Below are 19621 nucleotides of genomic sequence, written 5' to 3'. Positions count from 1 at the left end.
GAAGGGCCTCACCAAGGGTCTTTCCTTCAGCTCGTTGTGCATCCAAGTGTCCGCTCTCGGCTCTCACTTAGGCACCGCTGAGGGTCAAGCAGTAGCCTCTCACCCAGATGTCCGTTTCCTCAAGGGCGCCAAGCATTTGAAGCCGCCTGTCTGGGCCACTTGTCCTTCGTGGAGCCTTAATTTAGTCCTTCGAGCTCTATGTGCAGCACCTTTCGAACATCTCTGTCTGGCTACCCTCAAGAATTTGACGCTCAAGACAGTTTTCCTTGTTTCTATCTGCTCCGCCAGAAGGGTGTCTGAGATTCAAGCGTTGTCCTGTCGGGAGCCTTTTCTGTGGTTTTCTGATTCGGGAGTTTCTCTCAGGACCATACCTTCTTTCTTGCCTAAGGTTGTTTCTTCTTTTCATGTCAGTCGGTGGAACTTCCCGTGTTCTCTCCTGAGGATATAGCGGGTCCAGTTGGGAGTGATCTTCGCCGCCTTGACGTAAAACACGTTTTACTGTTACCTTCAGGTTACCAATGACTTCTGGGTCTCAGATCATCTCTTTGTTCTGTGGAGTGGTCCACATAGGGGCAATGAAGCTTCTAAGACTACGATCGCTCTGTGGTTGAAGGAGGCGATTTCCTTGGCCTATATCTGCTAAGGCCGGGCGGTTCCGGAGGGCCTAAAGGCTCATTCCTTGCGTTCTCAGGCTACTTCTTGGGCGGAGAGTCAATCTGTTTCTCCACAGGAAATATGCAGGGCCGCTATGTGGAAATCCCTGCATACCTTTGCTCGACATTACCGCCTTGACGTACAGGCGCCAGTGTTTGGTTCCTTCGGTTGGCAGGTACTTCGAGCGGGACTGACTCGGTCCCACCCTTTGTAGGGAAGCTTTGGTACATCCCACGGTCTGGACTGATCCAGGTACGTACAGGGAAAGGAAAATTTAGTTCTTACCTGTTAATTTTCGTTCCTGTAGTACCACGGATCAGTCCAGACGCCCTCCCGTGTTTTCTCGGTCTGTCCGCTCAAAGTCTTTTCTTTTTTTCTCCTTTTTACAGGAGTGTCTTTGCATGGCTCTCTTGGATTCTCATTGAAAGCACCGGAAGCATCTCTTAAGATGATCAGGGGTAGTCATGTAAGAGCGATTAGTTACACAGTTCATTCAACTGTTCTATTGTTAGTGTTCAACAACTTTAATAGTTATCTTGTTACTTGCTTGACCTTATGCCTTTTGCTGCTTTGACAATGGTTATACTGCAGGGCTGCAGGGTAGGCTCTGTCCTGATATAGGATACTCTTTCAGTTTTGGTCTGTCTCCATCTGGATAGGAGGCTCAACCCACGGTCTGGACTGATCCGTGGTACTACAGGAACGAAAATTAACAGGTAACACTAATTTTCCTATATGCTAGCACAGTAAGCACTTTGGTCACAGACCCTCACCAGATCCAGAATAAGGGATTACAAATGAGAAAGGTACAGGAAAAAAAAACAGCTCCAGCTTCACCTTTCACCCTTCCTGTTCCCTGCAGGTGTGGGGAGCTGGATTAAGGAACAGAGACCTCCTCTTTGCTTTGCACTGTGCTCCTGTCTGCTTCAGGCTCGTACCCAACTCCCTCCAAAGATTAGCGTGCACTCTACTACCGTGTTTCCCCGATAGTAAGACACCCCTGATAGTAAGATGTAGTGAGAATTTTAGGGGGGGGGTCGGCTAATGTAAGACATCCCCCGAAAGTAAGACGTAGTGTTCAAAAAAAAAATTATTTTTAAATACCTGTCGGAGGGCCGCGTGGGTCCAGGCGGCTGGCGGCGGGAGCCGGGTGGTCGCGTGTTAAATCTAGGCCGCGGGCGGGTGGGCGCTTGTTCCCGGCGGGGGGGGGGGGGGAGGCGGGTGGACGCCCGTTAGTTCGAGACGGCCGGCGGGTGGTCGCATGTTAAATCTAGGCGACCCCTGCGATTCGGCGCTGGGGGCTGCTTTCGGCGCTCAAGGCAGTCACATGCTGTGACGTCACGGCATGTGACTGCCTTGAGCGCCGAAAGCAGCCCCCAGCGCCGAATCGCAGGGGTCGCACAGGCGCTGTGGGCCTGTGCGCGCATTCATTCACTGCCGGTGGGGGCTGCCGAGGCAGCCCCCACCGGCAGTGAATGAATGCGCGCCTGTGCGACCCGGCCTAGATTTAACACGCGACCACCCGCCGGCCGTCTCGAACTAACGCGCGTCACCCACCCCCCCCCCGCCGCCTGGAACAAGCGCCCAGCCGCCCGCGGCCTAGATTTAACACGCGACCACCCGGCTCCCGCCGGCCGCCTGGACCCACGCGGCCCTCCGACAGGTATTTAAAATTTTTTATTTTTTTTTGAATACTATGTCTTACTTTCGGGGGATGTCTTACAGGTTTTTTCCAATATAAGACATACCCTGAAAGTAAGACATAGTGGGACTTTGGGGGGTAAAAAGAAAGTAAGACGCTGTCTTACTTTCGGGGAAACACACCTCAATTATGCACTTCCTGCACTTAAGTATTTCCTTGTCCTTGGATGGACTTTTACTACTACTGTTATCATATTCTGCAAAACAGTCTGGCCAGATTTACTGTCTCTGTGCGATTCTTTATCCAGACAGTAATGTTTGATGAAAGTGACTGTGGACCTGGTAGCTGCTTTACAAACTTCTCATATGGATTTGCAATTTTGATGCGCTATTGAAGTTGCAACTACTCAAATTTTGATGGGCATTTGCTGGATGAGAGAAGGTTACTCTCTGTTGCTTTGTAACAATGAGTTATGCTTTGGAAAGGCATACTCTAAGGTTTGCTTCTCAACTGCAACACCCAATCTGTTGATATCATAGGACAGGAGCAATTGTGTAAATTTCCTGAACTGTTTGGTTCTTTCCAAGTAGTAGAGGAGAGATATTCTGCAATCAAGTGTACGCAATTTTTGTTCCGCTTGTTTTATGTGGTTTTGGGTAAAATGAAGGCAGTTATTCTGTGATTTAGATGAAAATCTGATACCATCTTAGGTGAAAGTACTTAGAACTCATCCTAAGTTATCTTGTCCTCGGAATTTGTATATGGACGGTAAGTTACCAATGCTTGTAGCTCACTTTCTCTCCGTGCTGTTGTAACCACAATCAGGAACAAAACTTTCTATATGAGGAACTTTAACTGTGCGGATGCCATAGGCTCAAAAGGCAATTTTATTAATTGTTGTAATACCACATTTAAATTCCACTGCAGAGGCCGTATTCTCGGTGGCAGTTTTATGTTATTCAGTGCCTTGATAAATCTGGATAAGAATGGATTTTTCTAAATTGGAAGGCCTAATGGTATGTTGGTGGTATGCTGCAGTGGCGCTCAAGTATACTCTTGAGTTTAAACCTGCATTCAATAAGTGAAGCAGATAAATTAATAGGTTAGCTACTGAACAAGTAAACATATTCTCATTCTGGATTTTGCACCATATTGTGAATCTTCTCCATTTACAACTATAAGACTTTTTTATAGCCATCTCGAAGCTAGTAGGAATTCTTTCACAGTATCCAGTAATCCTTTCATTACATGCCTTTCAGCCTCCATGCTGTCAGTTGTAACAATGGAAGGTTGGGGTACAGGATGTCCCAGTATGCTCTTGAAAATGCAAGGTGTAACCCGCTTCCTCTTGATTGTTGTCTCTTCTAAGGCAATTAAGCTTTCCCCTGTATCATATCCAGGTTTATTCCTATAAAGGCTTGGTGGTGTTGGCTTTAATTGTGACTTTTGGAAATTTATCATGAACCCCAGGTTCTCCATGGTTTGGATTACCAAATAGTGTTTAGCTGTGAAACTTCGTAAGACATGCTTGATATTAGCCATTCGTCTAAGTATGGGAAAACGAATAGGTTGAGTTTTCTTAAATGTGCTGCTATGACTCCTAGTACCTTGGTAAACACACTTGGTACTGCTGCAAAGCCGAATGACAGCACTTTGTACTGGAAATGCTTGTCTTACATAGTGTGAATCTTAGATACTTTGTGTCTCCTGTTGATTGGAATATACTGAAAGTGTAAGCATTTTTGTGGTCCATGATATGAGCCAGTGTCCCTTTTGCAACAGAAAGATAATTGTAACTGTTGAATTCATTTTGAATTTTTCTTTCGTTAGGTATGTGTTCAAATTCCTGAGATCCAAAATTGGGTGAAAATCCCCTATTATTTTTTTTTTTGGGGGGGGGGGGGGGGGGAACCAGAAAGTCTTTGGAATAGAACCCCTTTCTCCTTTTGTGCCTGGGGAACAGGTTGTAATGCATTGGCATTCACAAATGTTTTTACTTTTTCTGAGTAGGTCCAGTTGATGTGGAATGGGAGTGGCATATTGGTGGACTTTGTAGAGGGATTTGCCTCAAATTTAGGTAAAATCCGTTTCTTATGATCTGGAAAACCCATTTGTTGGTGGTGAGATGACTCCATTGTTTATTGGTAGTAAAAAAAAAAAAAAAAATCTTCCTCCTACCAGTATTTCCAGAAATGGGCGGTTCTTGTTTATGCTGTCAAAGGCCTCTTGTGGCTGTTGGACTTGCCACTGCTGACCTCTGTCACTGTTTCATGATCTTGGTTGAGATTGTCTTTGTTGCTGGAGTTGTTACGACTGTTGCATTGGCTGCATAAGTGATTGACGTCTGTAATATTGGTATGGATTATATTGTTTCTTGTAGTTTAGAAAGGCGTAGTATTAAGGTCTTTTATAGTTGTGCTTACTATGCTAATAGCTTCTACAGTTTTGTCCACTTTTATCTCCAAACAGACTTTCTCCAGTACACGGCGCATCCACTACATTTCTGTGTATGTTGTTTCGGACATTGGATGCTCTGAGCCACGCCAAACATCTTGCTGATAATCTGAATGCCAGGATGCAAGAACTGATAGAGAGCCAATATAGTAACTTGAGGGGTTATATGGATGGGAGGAACATTGGCAAAAGATAAGTTGCACAGCTGAATTTGGGATAATTACATTAGAGAAAGATGGCTCACTGGGAGAAATGTGAGGAGTGAGTTACAATAGTGCTTAAGTGGGAGGTGATGAGAGAGTGGATAAGAGTTCTTAAATGTGTTTAGAAAGGAAGGGACAGATTTTGGTGATGTTATAGAGAAAGAAATGGCACATTTTAGTAGTGTTTTGGATACGTGTAAAGAAAGAGAAAGGAGTCTAAGATCACTCCAAGATTACGGGGTGAGGGGACCGGGAGGATTATAGTGTTATCCACAGAAATAGAGAAAGGAGGAAGTGAGGGTTTAGGGGGGGAGGGTCTTGTTGAGTTTAAAGTATCTTGGTCATATTGAGTTTAAGGTGGCAGTAGGACATCCAGGCAGCAATGTCAGACAAGCAAGCTGAGATCTGGGAATGGCTTCTTGATGGTGTACAAACGTAAATTTGGGATTCCTGTTTATACCCCAGACCAGTCAAGACTCCTGCATTTTGCCTCTCTGCCAGCAGATGTAGACAGAGAAGAAAAGCTTTACTAACACTGCTATTTAATCCAGTGTGTTACATGCAGTCCCTCAGTATTTCTCTGTCTCCAGCAGCTGGTAAAGGTGTAAAACCTGCAGTCTGGAGTATATTAAAAAAAAAAAAAAAGCCAAGAAGGAAAAGTGAAGTTTTGAACTCCTCTCAAGAGGTTGTTAGGTGCCTGGTAGGGCCATCCCACCTGGTTGAGGTGGATGAGCCTGGGAGTTGGTGACCCTTGGCTAAGGCCTGTACCCGAACACCTTGGAGATTTCGGACAACTGGTGGTTCAGTTCCTTCTTCCCTGGATCCAGCTGTTATCTCTGCCACTTTCAGGGAAGAATTCTTTATCTTCTTTGCTTGGGGCAGTAAAGTTATTGAAATATTTTTTTTAAAAAAGTCAAACTGCTATGATTGCAGGGGATCTGGGCTCCAGCTGCCTCTCTCAGTGAACAGGGATTGCACAGCAGGCAAGGCGGCTTCAGGGAATTCGGGTAAGGCAGACTGCAGCAGCAGCGACTGGAGCACCACGTGAAGGGTCGGGCCAAAAGCTGCCAGATCACTTATGCACCCGCTGTGGCTCCAGGGCTGTTCCAATAGGGCTGGCTTGGGACCAGCGACAGGAAACTTGACGGGAACATCAGAGGCAACTGCAAAACTGTTCCCTGTCTTGGCAGCAGTGAGAGCAGCTTCTGGGGAGGCAGGGGATTTCCCCCTCCTCTCGTAGCGCTAGCCATTGAAAATTCCGCAGCAGTGCAGGAAGCTTTTGATGAGGGAAGATCCCTCCTGGGGAAGGATTCTGAGGATTCCCTTTCTTTCTCTTCAAAATTTGTGCTGCTCATGCATTGGTCATATCTGTCCAGAAAGACAACAGGGGAGAAGTGGCCTCGTTCCCAGAGTTGGCCCACAGCATTGCCCGCAACTTGCAAAGAGGCCTACGATGGCTGAGAAAAAGGCATCTGGATGGATTAGGAGGGTTCTCAGCTTGGCTGGGCAGCTGCGCGGTCCCATGGGGCAGGGGTACTCTGAGGATTCGGAAGAGGAGGCAGTGGATTTTCCAGGCGCAGAGTCCACTCCGGAGTTGCCGCAAGTGGTTTGAAGGTCAGCACACTTGGAGAAGAGGGAGAGTGGGCTTTTTCCTCTTCTCTGCTGCCGGTGGCCTCGTCTTTCTTCTGCTGCTGGCGAGATGGGATCCGTTGGCAGCCTCCCGGTCCTCTCTTCTTCCATTGGTGAGATGAGGGATGCTGGTGGCCTCCCGCACCTATTCCTCTTCTCTGTCACCGGTGTGAGGGGTCCTGCCGGTGGGCTCATGGGCCTCTTCCTCTTCTCTGTGGTTGCTCTCCAGGATGTGCATCTAGTTGATGGTGTCTGTGCACTATGGATGTTAGACCCCTGTCCAGAACTGAACACAATACTCCACGTGAGGCCTTGCCAAGGACCTGTACAAGGGCATCATCTCCTTTTTCTTACTGGTTATTCCTCTCTCTCTACAGTCCAGCAATCTTCTGGCTTTAGCTATTGTCTTGTCACATTGCTTTGCTATCTTTAGATCCCCCCTCTTGGTCTGTGTACATCAGTCTTTCAGCCTCCATCACATACAGCTCTTTTGGATTACTGCATTCCAGATAGATGTAGGACTGCACTTCTTGGCATTGAATCTCAGCTGCCCAATCTTTTGACCACTCTTCCAGGTTTCATCCTCTCTATTCCTTCAGACATGTCCACTGTGTAGGTATCATCCACAAATAGACATATTTTACCTTCTATCCTTTCTGTAATGAAATGTTTAGAAATTATATTTTTAATTTGTTGTAAGCTATTTTGGGTGCACACGTGCCTGGGAAAATGGGATATAAATGTGATAAAATATAGCATATTATTGTGGGAAGGACTTAAAAGCATAGGATGGTAACAATTGATGTAGGCCCCTGCAAGCTAATCATTGCTGCCTTCTAAATTTTGAAAATATTCAAGGTGTGTACTAGTACTGTATGTTGGACAAGTGGGCAAGCCAAGTAGGATCCATTACCTTTTTACCTCTTCCAGAGGCAGAATTCATCATCTGGATTCTCCACACTGCCCCCTATCAGGCCAAGATTACTTAATAAGATGTTATGTTTTTTTGTTTTGTTTTTAACAAAGCAGACCCGTTTTAAATTGTATGCAGTGCCTGGAAGAAAGCGCCAAAAATAAAGGAACTATATAACCTAAGTTTCCTATTACCCTTATTCTTTCAGTTACTTTGGTCAGGGGCTGGGGATTGGTTGAAAGGGAACAAGTTCACTTCCTTGTCATAGACAAGGATGAGCGAATCCCCATCTTCCACCTTTGTGACCATGCACTTTCAGTTCTAAGTAAAGCAGGAAATAAATCCAAATCATAAACTACAACCCCATAAACCCAATAGGGGTCAAATTCCTATTGGCTTAGCCTTTTCCTTAACATGAAGTCGGTGCTGACCTCTCTCCCCCTCACCCAATACCCGGTCTTTTTTCGCGATCCCAGTACGTCAGGTTGACGAGCCACAGCCTGCTTAAAAAAAAAAAATCAAGAGCCCTACAACTCCCAGAATCCTATGCTGAAGACCCTTCCGTCTCCACGTGACCTGCCGCGCGCTTCCCTTTATTTATTTAAGCGTTTATTAAGCTATTTGGGTTTTATTTTTATTAACAAAGTATTATTTTCCCGTTTTCATACGGATAAATCCACAATCGTGTTTTATTCAGCGTGCCAAACTAAGAGTGTTTTTTTTCCGTCACCTTATGTGATTCAAGCTTTAGGTATGGTGGGGCCTAGGCTGCATAAACATCGCTTTCCGCAGTTATTTCCTTACTGTTGCACAGAAGAGAGGTTGATACAGCTATAATTTACCGTTAGGAAAGTATGGGTTTTATATTTTTGATTGCGCAAGGAAACAGGCAACATCTTAGACGGACCCCAAAGGACCTTGCTCCTCCTCCTCCGAAATCACAACTCTGACTCCGCCTATATTGGATTCTGATTGGCTAAGCGGACCTTTGGGTTGTCGCTCATTCGTAGCGTCTCGCTCTCGGATGGGCCGGAGGGGCAATAGCTCCACCCCCTCCTCCAATTGCCTGAACACCCAGGAACCCGCGCGCCCCCTATATATAACGCTCGGAGCTGCCGCGAGAGAGCAGAGCGCGCGAGATGGTCTATGTGTGCGGATCTAGAATTTTGAGGTTCTTTACATCTTATAGAGCAAACACGGCGAGGGGGAGGTTGTGGGGGATGCGCATGCGCGAGTCAGATTAGGCCGTTGGAGGAGGCGGAGTCACTTTCTGAAACAATTTCTGACGCGAAAAGGGGCATGGTAGCCGAACTCCCTCCAAACAAAGTAGATCAATAAGGGGTTAAAATTAAGGGTAACACGCTTGTGCGAGGGGGCGGAGTTTACTCTTAAAGGGCGAATCCGTTTTGTCTTTTTACCTCACGGAATATGTAGGGCGGAAAAAACGGAGTTTTACGTCAATTTGTATTCTACGATATTTGCCACTTTTAAAAGCTTTAAAATCCGCGATACATTTTTTTTTTAATTTAGGAGGGAAAGAGGCGGAGAAACACTTGTGTTCTTTTCCGTCTGACCGTCCATGAATACTTCATATCCGTAGATGTGGTGTTTTTGTTGAAGGGAAACTGTTAAGGTTCCCGTGACATCACGCACGGAGTTGACATATGTTAATAAAGGCAGGCGGGGCTAAGTGAAAAGCAGTGGGCGGGGTGTTGTAGCTGCGCGCGCAGGCTCACGTGGCTTTTTTTGGAGCGCGAAGAACTTTTTATTTACTCGGATTCGGGCGTCTTTGGTGACGCACTCAACGGCGGTTCGGTCCAGCTGTGACGAAGCAGGAGGGGGCGTGGCACGGTCGTTGGGTTGGGGGGGGTCAAAGGTCAGGATAGCAGTGTTTCAGCTAGTTTGGTCCCCCGTAGCTGTGTCCGCGTGAGCAGAGCAATGGGAGGCGGCGGTTCCGATCTGGCCTGATCCAGGTCGGAGTTGCCACCAGGGTTGCCAGGTTTTCATGAAAGAATAAGCACTTTTTTCCAAAAAAACAAGCCCAAAAAAAGCCCAAAACACGTGAAATTGAAACACCAATGTCTGTGAGTCGCATAGATGACAAAGGAGCTTAGCTTTTTGCATGTTTCTCTGTTTTAGCATGTTGCAGAAGGTCTGCATGATGTGCACGAATGTCACACTTGCAAAATTTGCACGTAGCCTTATTCTCATTGCTGAAAACAGGCTGAATCCATGCTTTTAGTTCACGTTCCTCTTCCCATGCTTTGCAGTACTTTACTGTATTTAGCCCAGTTCTTTACTGTAGCCATAGTAGATCAAAACCATCTAGTAGTGTAGCAGCCAAGGACGGAAACAGTAGGTATAGACTGGCTTTCTTACAGAGATGATCTTCTGCAGGGAGAAGAAACGAAAGAGAAAAAAAAAAGGCAGAATTAGAGGAAAGCAAAAGTGGTGTAGAAAAATAGCATTACAAGTTTCCATGTCATACTTTTTTTTACCTGTAGTCAGCAGGTATGGACAAGCTTTCTTTTTGTCAAAATAAGCGTTTTGGTTTTTTTTTATAAAAGGTGATCAGCTACAGGGAAGAAATGAGAAAAAAAAAATAGATGAAATCAAGTGGAGTAGAACAAACTGGAGAAATTACTTACCTGATAATTTCGTTTTCCTTAGTGTAGACAGATGGACTCAGGACCAATGGGTATAGTGTACTCCTGATAGCAGCTGGAGACGGATCAGATTTCAATCTGACGTCAGCCCCTAGTACAGTGATGGCTAACCTTTTGCGCTCTGTGTCAAAATTCATAAAAAGACAGAGCATAACTCGGGTGGTGTGTCACTTCTAGAAAAATCCATAATTTTGTGATATTTGTAGCTCTAATAAAACGGAAAATGTCATAATGCCTCTGTATCACTCCATGGTGAGACCGCACCTTGAATACTGTGTACAATTCTGGTTGCCGCATCTCAAAAAAGATATAATTGCGATGGAGAAGGTACAGAGAAGGGCTACCAAAATGATAAGGGGAATGGAACAACTCCCCTATGAGGAAAGACTAAAGAGGTTAGGACTTTTCAGCTTGGAGAAGAGACGACTGAGGGGGGATATGATAGAGGTGTTTAAAATCATGAGAGGTCTAGAACGGGTAGATGTGAATCGATTATTTACTCTTTCGGATAGTAGAAAGACTAGGGGGCACTCCATGAAGTTAGCATGGGGCACATTTAAAACTAATCGGAGAAAGTTCTTTTTTACTCAACGCACAATTAAACTCTGGAATTTGTTGCCAGAGAATGTGGTTAGTGCAGTTAGTATAGCTGTGTTTAAAAAAGGATTGGATAAGTTCTTGGAGGAGAAGTCCATTACCTGCTATTAAGTTCACTTAGAGAATAGCCACTGCCATTAGCAATGGTTACAAGGAATAGACTTAGTTTTTGGGTACTTGCCAGGTTCTTATGGCCTGAATTGGCCACTGTTGGAAACAGGATGCTGGGCTTGATGGACCCTTGTTCTGACCCAGTATGGCATTTTCTTATGTTCTTATGTTCTAATATTAATAACAAAGTTATAATTTTAATATATGTTCTGTATTTATTAATAAAGCAAAAACAAATAATTATTTGCCTTACCTGCTTAGTGACTTTTTTCTGCTGAATTTCATTGGCTAAATCTTCAATTAAAACACTCTCTCCCCCTCCACCAAACTCTCACTCCCCTGGATTTTCTCATACACACTCATGATCTCACACTCACTGGCTCCCTCAACCCCAGGCAGGCTCCCAGTCACTCACACCACTCCCGCTCCATCCTCCAGGCAGGCACCAATTCATTCTCATGCAGGCACCCATGTATTCACACACACATACACCCCCATGCAGAGTCCCATTCATTCACATGCACACACTAAAGGCAGACCCCCCTCTCTTTTGCCAGCAACCTCAGAACCTCTCTCATTCCTCTGCTGCCACTGTCACTGCTGCCGCATGGCTATTGGGGAGGTGCCGATTGCTGCTACTGACACTGATGCCCATTCTGCTGCCTCCTCTGTGCAGGCCCCGTGGGCTTCCATTTTCTCCATGCTGATCTCGTACATTGTGAGATCCGCATAGAGAAAGTGCTATTCTTGCACATTCCCAAAGATTACATGTGCCAATCACTAAAAAGTAATTTATTTTGTTTTTTTACCTTTGCTGTCTGATCTTCATTTTCTAATTGGTTGGTCACAGGCTTTTTTTCCCCCCACCTTTCCTTTCTTATTTTTTTTTGCCAATTCCTTTTATATTGTCTTTTTTTCTGTTTCTTTTCTCTCCATCTTCTTCCCTCAAACACACAGGTTCTCATTCTCACATGCTCTTCTCTCTCTCATACACACACACACAGGCTCTCACTGGCACATGCTCTCTCTCATACAATCATTCATACACACAGTCTCTCACTGGCACATGCTGTCTGACTCACACACACAGGCTCTCTCTCACTCCCACATGCTGTCTCTGCAAACATTCAAGTCCTCACTCTCACACACAATCTCTCAACTCATCTCATACACGCACACACACACACCCTCTACAGACCCTCAGCCTCTCTCTCACCTCTGGGACTCCTCTTCGCGGGTAGTCACAGGATGGGCTCTGCAGCAGCCCTGCTACCAGGCCTCTTCCTCTTCTCGGGCCGCTGCGACTTGGGATTCGCGGCTGCCCGTAAACGCAAGTGCTGCTCCTCTTCTGCACACGCCGATGCTTCACCTCCTTCCAGCCCACGTGGCTCCGGCAACGTTTAGTTCCGGGGCTGCACAGGCAGGAAGGAGGAGGAACATCAGCGCGTTTAAACGTGATCTTTTTCTTCGGGCCGTGGCCCTGCCTATCTGCCTGTCGCTGCGCCCGGGGGCATTACTAAAAAACTAGTTTTAAAGGCTCGGCGCAGCCGATTAAAAAAAAATTCCCGATAGTCCACGAAAGGCTGCGTGTGTCAGCAAAAAAATCTCGGTGTCACCTCTGACACGCATGTCATAGGTTAGCCATCACTGCCCTAGTACACATACCCCTGCAGGAAGTGCAGCTCCTCAGTATTCTTCCTTGAAAAGCATTGTGGATATATATGTGACTGACTGATTAACTTCATATTATGGTTAAACTTAACTAACTTGTTAGAACGTTTAAACTCGATTAAACTTGATTAACTTGAACTGATTGGTTGACTATAGCTGGAGACCGCCAGTGTACTCAACCGGAAAGCGTCGACACCGGGCAGGGTGGACGTCTTAGGTAAATAAAGACATGGCTTACCCGTAACTCATTGGCACAGTGCCTCAGGGCAGCCCAGGGTGGGATGCTGAGTCCATCTGTCTACACTAAGGAAAACGAAATTATCAGGTAAGTAATTTCTCCATTTCCTAGCGTGTAGCAGATGGACTCAGGACCAATGGGATGTATAAAAGCTACTCCCGAATCGGGTGGGAGGCTGCCCGGGGTCCACTTAGAATTGTCCTTGCAAATGCCGTGTCCTCCTGAGCCTGTACGTCCAGACGGTAGAATCTGGAGAAAGTGGGGATAGAGGACCACGTTGCCGCTCTGCAGATGTCCGCAGGTGACAGCATTCTAGTCTCTGCCCAGGACACCGCCTAGGCTCTGGTTGAATGGGCCTTGACTTGTAGAGGTGGTGGTTTTCCTGCTTCTACATAGGCCGCCTTAATGACTTCTTTGATCCAGCGGGCAATGGTTGTCCGCAAGGCCGCTTCCCCTTGCCTCTTTCCGCTGTGAAGGACAAAAAGGTGGTCTGTCTTTCGTACCGGTTCCGACCTTTCCAAATATCTGGCTAGGAGTCTGCCGATGTCGAGGTGACGTAGGCTACGGTCTTTTCCCGAGTTCTTCACGCCGTTCATCGTTGGTAGTGCGATGGTTTGATTGAGGTGGAAGTGTGAGACCACTTTAGGGAGGAAGGAGGGAACTGTGCGTAGTTGGATGAACCCCGGGGTGAATCTGAAGAACGGTTCACGGCAGGACAGTGCTTGTAGCTCCGAGATGCGGCGGGCCGAACACACGGCCAGCAAGAACACTGTCTTTAAGGTTAACAGACGGAGAGATAGGCCTCGGAGGGGTCTGAAGGCGGATCCCGCTAGGAACTCCAAGACGAAGTTGAGGTTCCACAGAGGTACCGTCCATCTTAGAGGTGGGCGAATGTGTTTGACTCCTTTCAGGAAGCGTGATACATCCGGGTACGAGGCTATGCTGTTGCCCTCGCTCCTGGAGCCATAGCATGACAATGCTGCTATCTGTACCTTGATGGAATTGAGGGACAGACACTGCTGTAGCCCATTCTGTAAGAATTCCAGGATCACGGGAACTCTGGAGGGGCGTGGCTTGATGTTGTGGTCTTCGCACCAGGCCTTGAAGACTCTCCAAATCCTTATGTACGTTAGAGATGTGGAGAACTTGCGTGCTCGGAGGAGAGTATCTATTACTGCCTCAGAGTATCCGCTCTTCCTCAGTCGAGCCCTCTCAATGGCCAGACCGTAAGCGAGAATTGAGTCGGGTCCTCGTGAAGGATCGGGCCTTGTTGGAGCAGGTCTCTGTGCGGCGGCAGGGGTAGTGGGTTCCCTGCCAGCAGTCTTCTCATGTCTGCGTACCAGGTCTTCTTGGCCAAACCGGGGCCACCAGGAGAACTAGTCCCCTGTGTCGCTGTATCTTGTGAATGATTGCGCCCAGCAAGGGCCACGGCGGGAAGGCGTATAGAAGGGTCCCCGGAGGCCAGGGCATCGATCCCCTGGGACTGCGGGTCCCGTCTGCAGCTGAAGTATCTGGGTACTTGAGCGTTGGATCTGCTTGCCAGAAGGTCCATGTTTGGGATCCCCCACCGATTCACTATCATTTGGAAGGCTGTGGATGACAGTTTCCATTCTCCTGGGTTTAGACTTTCTCTGCTGAGGAAGTCTGCCGCGATGTTGTCTTTCCCGGCAATGTGGACGGCCGAGATCTCCTGAAGATTTGCTTCCACCCACGCCATCAGGAGGTCTATTTCTAGGGACACCTGTTGGCTTCTGGTTCCGCCCTGTCGGTTGATGTAGGCCACCGTCGTGGCGTCGTCCGACATCAGTCAGACCGCTTTGCCTCGAAGTCTGTGGGCAAACCGCAGACAGGCTAATCTGGCTGCCCGCGCTTCTAGGTGGTTGATGTTCCATCCCGCCTCTTCTGCGTTCCACTGCCCTTGTGTGGTCAGCTCTTCGCAGTGTGCTCCCCATCCGTGTAGGCTGGCATCTGTGGTGAGCAGGGTCCAGGTTGGGGAGGATAGGCTTGATCCCCGGCTCAGGTGGCTGTTCTGCAGCCACCACCGTAGCTGGGTCCAGACGCTGCCCGGGAGTGGAAGGCGTACGGTGTAGTTCTGGGACCGTGGACTCCACCGCGTTAGAAGTGAGCGCTGTAGAGGTCTCATTTGTGCTCGCGCCCATGGCACTACTTCCAGCGTGGACGCCATCAGTCCGAGGACTTGCAGGTAATCCCATGCTGTGGGACGAGGAACGCTCAGCAAGGTCTGAAGCCGGCCCCGCAGCTTTGACCTCCTCGCGGGGGTCAGGCTGACCTTGTCTTCCTTGGTGTCGAATTGGACGCCTAGGTATTCCAGCGACTGTGCGGGCTGTAGGGAGCTTTTGTTTATGTTGACTACCCATCCTAGGCTTTCCAGTAGTGCTATGACTCTGCTGGTTGCTTGGTGGCTTTCCTCCGGTGACTTCGCCCTGATCAGCCAATTATCCAGGTAGGGATGAACGAGGATTCCTTCCTTCCTGAGTGTTGCCGCCACTATTACTATTACCTTGGTGAACGTCCGGGGTGCTGTGGCTAACCCGAAGGGTAGTGCCCGGAACTGATAGTGACGATTCAGGACCTTGAAGTGTAGGAAGCGCTGGTGTTCCTGATGCATTGGGATGTGTAAGTAGGCCTCCGACAGATCCAGGGATGTGAGGAACTCTCCTGGTTGTATTGCCCATATGACGGATCGTAAGGTTTCCATGCGGAAGCGGGGAACCCTTAGGTGGCGGTTGACCGACTTGAGGTCCAGGATGGGCCTGAATATGCCCTCTTTCTTGGGTACGATGAAGTAAATGGAGTAATGTCCAGTATTCATTTCCCGTATAGGCACTGGGGTTATGGCCTCGAGGGTCAGAAGCCTGTTCAGTGTAGCTTCCACTGCCGCCCTCTTGAGGGGGTCGTGGCAGGGAGATTCCACGAATTTGTCGGGGAAGTTCGAATGAAGTCCAGGTAGTACCCCTCCCGGATGATGGCCAGGACCCATTTGTCCGTAGTTATCTCGACCCATATGCGGTAGAATAAGGCTAGTCTGCCCCTATAGCATCTTCCCTTGGATGGGTCGGCTGATTCTCATTGTGGGGTGCGGCCGGAGCCTGCACCCGCACTGGTTCCTCTCTTGGTGTGCTTGTTCCGAAAGGACTGGCTCCTGCTCGTAGGGTGGGGTGCTCGATAGTTGCTTTTGAAAGGGTTGAAGCGCTGTGAGCTTCTGCCTCTGGCGGATCTGTGGAAGGGACGCCTATTTCTCTTCGCCTTGTCTTCCGGCAGGCGCGGTAATGGGGAGTCACCCCATTTGTTGGCCAGTTTCTCTAGTTCGCTGCCGAAGACGAGGGATCCTTTGAAGGGCATCTTTGATAGACTCGTCTTGGAAGAGGCGTCTGCCGACCAATTTCGGAGCCAGAGCTGTCTTCTGGCTGCCACAGTGGACGAGACTCCTCTGGCTGTTGTACGCACTAGATCGGAAGCCGCGTCGGTGAGAAAGGACAAAGTTGATTCCATGTCCTCTCCCGGGGTGCTGTTCCTGGCTTGAGATAGGCAGGCACGCGTCACCACGGTGCAGCAGGCCGCAATCTGAAGGGACAGAGCTGCAACCTCGAATGACTGCTTTAGCAAGGCTTCTAGGCGCCGGTCATGAGCGTCCTTGAGCGCCGCTCCTCCCTCCACTGGGATGGTAGTGCGCTTAGCGACCGCGCAGACCATGGCGTCCACGCTAGGGCACGCCAGGAGTTCTTTGGTCGCTGGGTCCAGGGGATACATGGCCGACAATGCTCGACCCCCTTTGAATGAGGACTCTGGAGCATTCCACTCTAGGTCAATTAGCTGTTGTGCCGCCTGTAAGAGAGGAAAATGGCGAGACGTCTGACGAAGGCCCTCCAGCAGGGGGTTCATTCTAGGTTCCATGAGGGCCCTTGGCCCGGGATAGCGAGTTCCGTTAGACATTGGGATACTAGGTCCGGGAGCTCATCCTTTGTGAAGAAGCGTCTCATGGTTCGGTGTGGCTCTGTCCCCGGGGGGAGTTCCCCTTCTTCCAGGGGCTCAATTTCCTCTTCAGAGTGGTCTGTGTCCTCGTAGGCGGAACTTCTGGACGGTGTGGACCTGTGCCTAGGCCTAGAGGGTCCTGGGGCATGAGGGTCCTCCAGAGGCACCTGTGGCTGGACCTCCCGGGGTTCAGTTTGCATCCTGACAAAGGCGTGAATCCCCTTGAACAGCTCCACCCACGATATCGAAGCTGGGTCTAAGTTGAGGGGCGCTGGTTCTCTGGGAGTCCCCGAGTGCGGGGTGGACTCCCTGGGGCCTGCTAGGTCCGGGGTGCCCCCTGAAGAGCTAGCATTGGGCCCTGGCTGGAATGGCCCTGGCCTGGATCTCCCAGGGCCTCCTCCAATGTACGGACAGGGCGTCGGCCTCCTCGCTCTGTGCGGCTCTGACGTGGCATGCTTGGCAGAGGCCTTGCGCTTTTATGCCCGACTCTGGAGCTGCCATGACTGTGGCCGCGTGAGCTCTTGTGCGCTCCAGTGCGCCTCAGATATGCGCCTAGCCGCAGATATGCGCCTTGTTCCGTGCGCGCAACTTATGCTCGTGAGGTATTATGTGCGCCTAAGTTTATGCGCACAAGGGACTTGTGCGCTCGAGTTGAACGGCGAGGCGGGTCAAGATGGCGACCTCCTCGGAGGGTCTCCACGTGGGTAGACCCTCGGGAACAGCCGGGGCCTAGCCCTGCTAGGGTGGATCAACCCAGCGGCACTGGCTCCGATCAGCAGCCTGTGCTCCTCTTCGATCCTCGGAGACTGTTTACATAGAAGATTTCTACCTTACCTTGTCTTCAGCGCTTCCCGGTTTCGTCCCGGGCGGTCTCCGGCTGCGGGGGGAGAGGGCAAATACCTTCATCGCCGCGCTCGAGGAATGCACCCGCTGCCTCTCAACCGTGCCCGAAATCAGGGGCTAAGTCCCTGCTGAGATTTGGCCACCGGACCGAGGCTCACCTCTGAGGGACCACGGAAATCACCTCAGGAATTTCAACTGGGGGAGGGACCCGAGGGTATCACCGCAGAAGAGCGGGGCTAGTCTTCAGGTAAACTTTTCTTCTTAAATTTGGGTTTTTCCTTGAATTTTGGTTCTAACGCTCAGAGAGCATGCAGATAGTCCCTAACTGCTTTGGAGACGGAAAATACTGAGGAGCTGCACTTCCTGCAGGGGTATATGTACTAGGGGCTGACGTCAGATTGAAATCTGATCTGTCTCCAACTACTAACAGGAGTACACTATACCCATTGGTCCTGAGACCATATGCTACACGCTAGGAAATAAAAGATACCAACCCCTCACACTTATTCCCCTCTCCGAGCACATCCCTGGCCCCCCCACACACTCACTCATTCCCCTCGCCCCACCCCCCTCCGAGCACATCCCTGGCCCCCACACACTCACTCATTCCCCTCTCCGAGCACATCCCTGGCCCCCCACACACTCACTCATTCCCCTCGCCCCACCCCCCTCCGAGCACATCCCTGGCCCCCCACACACTCACTCATTCCCCTCTCCGAGCACATCCCTGGCCCCCCACACACTCACTCATTCCCCTCGCCCCACCCCCCTCCGAGCACATCCCTGGCCCCCACACACTCACTCATTCCCCTCTCCGAGCACATCCCTGGCCCCCCCACACACTCACTCATTCCCCTCGCCCCACCCCCCTCCGAGCACATCCCTGGCCCCCCACACACTCACTCATTCCCCTCTCCGAGCACATCCCTGGCCCCCCACACACTCACTCATTCCCCTCTCCGGGCACATCCCTGGCCCCCCACACACTCACTCATTCCCCTCTCCGGGCACATCCCTGGCCCCCCACACACTCACTCATTCCCCTCTCCGGGCACATCCCTGGCCCCCCACACACTCACTCATTCCCCTCGCCCCACCCCCCTCCGAGCACATCCCTGGCCCCCACACACTCACTCATTCCCCTCTCCGAGCACATCCCTGGCCCCCCACACACTCACTCATTCCCCTCTCCGAGCACATCCCTGGCCCCCCACACACTCACTCATTCCCCTCTCCGAGCACATCCCTGGCCCCCCACACACTCACTCATTCCCCTCGCCCCACCCCCCTCCGAGCACATCCCTGGCCCCCCACACACTCACTCATTCCCCTCTCCGGGCACATCCCTGGCCCCCCACACACTCACTCATTCCCCTCTCCGGGCACATCCCTGGCCCCCCACACACTCACTCATTCCCCTCGCCCCACCCCCCTCCGAGCACATCCCTGGCCCCCCACACACTCACTCCCCTCCCAGCACATCTCTGGCCCCCCACACTCTCACTCATTCATTCCCCTCTCCCCACCCCCCTCCCAGCACATCTCTAGCCCCCACACTCTCACTCATTCCCCTCTCCCCACCCCCCTCCAAGCACATCTCTGGCCCCCACACTCTCATTCATTCCCCTCTCCTCACCCCCCTCCAAGCACATCTCTGGCCCCCCACACTCTCATTCCCCCCTCCCAACATACTAATTCCTCCCCTCCTGATACCTGGCTGTAGCTGCACAGTCTGAAGATTCCTTTGCTGTTGCCCTCCAATGCCCTGCTGCTGGCCTTCCCGTTCCAGGTCTGCCAACAAAAATGTGCTCGTGAGGTATCCATCAACAAGGCTTGCAGCTCACTCTTTGAATCCTGCTCTGATTGGCTTACTGCTGCAATATAGGGATAGGGTGTGCCGGATATGGACAGGCTTCATCGCAGCAGCAGCAGCCAATCACTGTAACATCAGAGCACAAGTCCCGCCCAACAAGCCCAAAAAACCGCGACTGGCAGAAAAAATAGCCC

At 49.9% G+C, this 19621-nt stretch overlaps 1 long non-coding RNA gene across 2 annotated transcripts; it reads right to left on the bottom strand.

The window, feature by feature from the left end:
• Positions 1-4198: 4198 nt before the first annotated feature.
• Positions 4199-19482, bottom strand: LOC115078228. 2 transcript variants are annotated; one of them, XR_003853093.1, is made up of 3 exons: positions 19328-19482; positions 9994-10070; positions 4199-9886 (listed from the first exon to the last, which is right to left on the bottom strand). It is a non-coding gene; the product is annotated as an uncharacterized LOC115078228 (long non-coding RNA). The 2 variants fall into 2 exon arrangements; XR_003853094.1 differs by lacking the exon at positions 9994-10070 and having other exon boundaries at positions 19328-19477.
• Between the last annotated feature and the right edge of the window lie 139 nt (positions 19483-19621).

The sequence above is a fragment of the Rhinatrema bivittatum genome, chromosome 16 (genome assembly GCF_901001135.1).
Source record: "Rhinatrema bivittatum chromosome 16, aRhiBiv1.1, whole genome shotgun sequence".
Taxonomy (NCBI): domain Eukaryota; kingdom Metazoa; phylum Chordata; class Amphibia; order Gymnophiona; family Rhinatrematidae; genus Rhinatrema; species Rhinatrema bivittatum.
The sequence above is the reverse complement of the archived record's forward strand: the minus strand, read 5'-3'. Positions and strand labels throughout refer to the sequence as shown.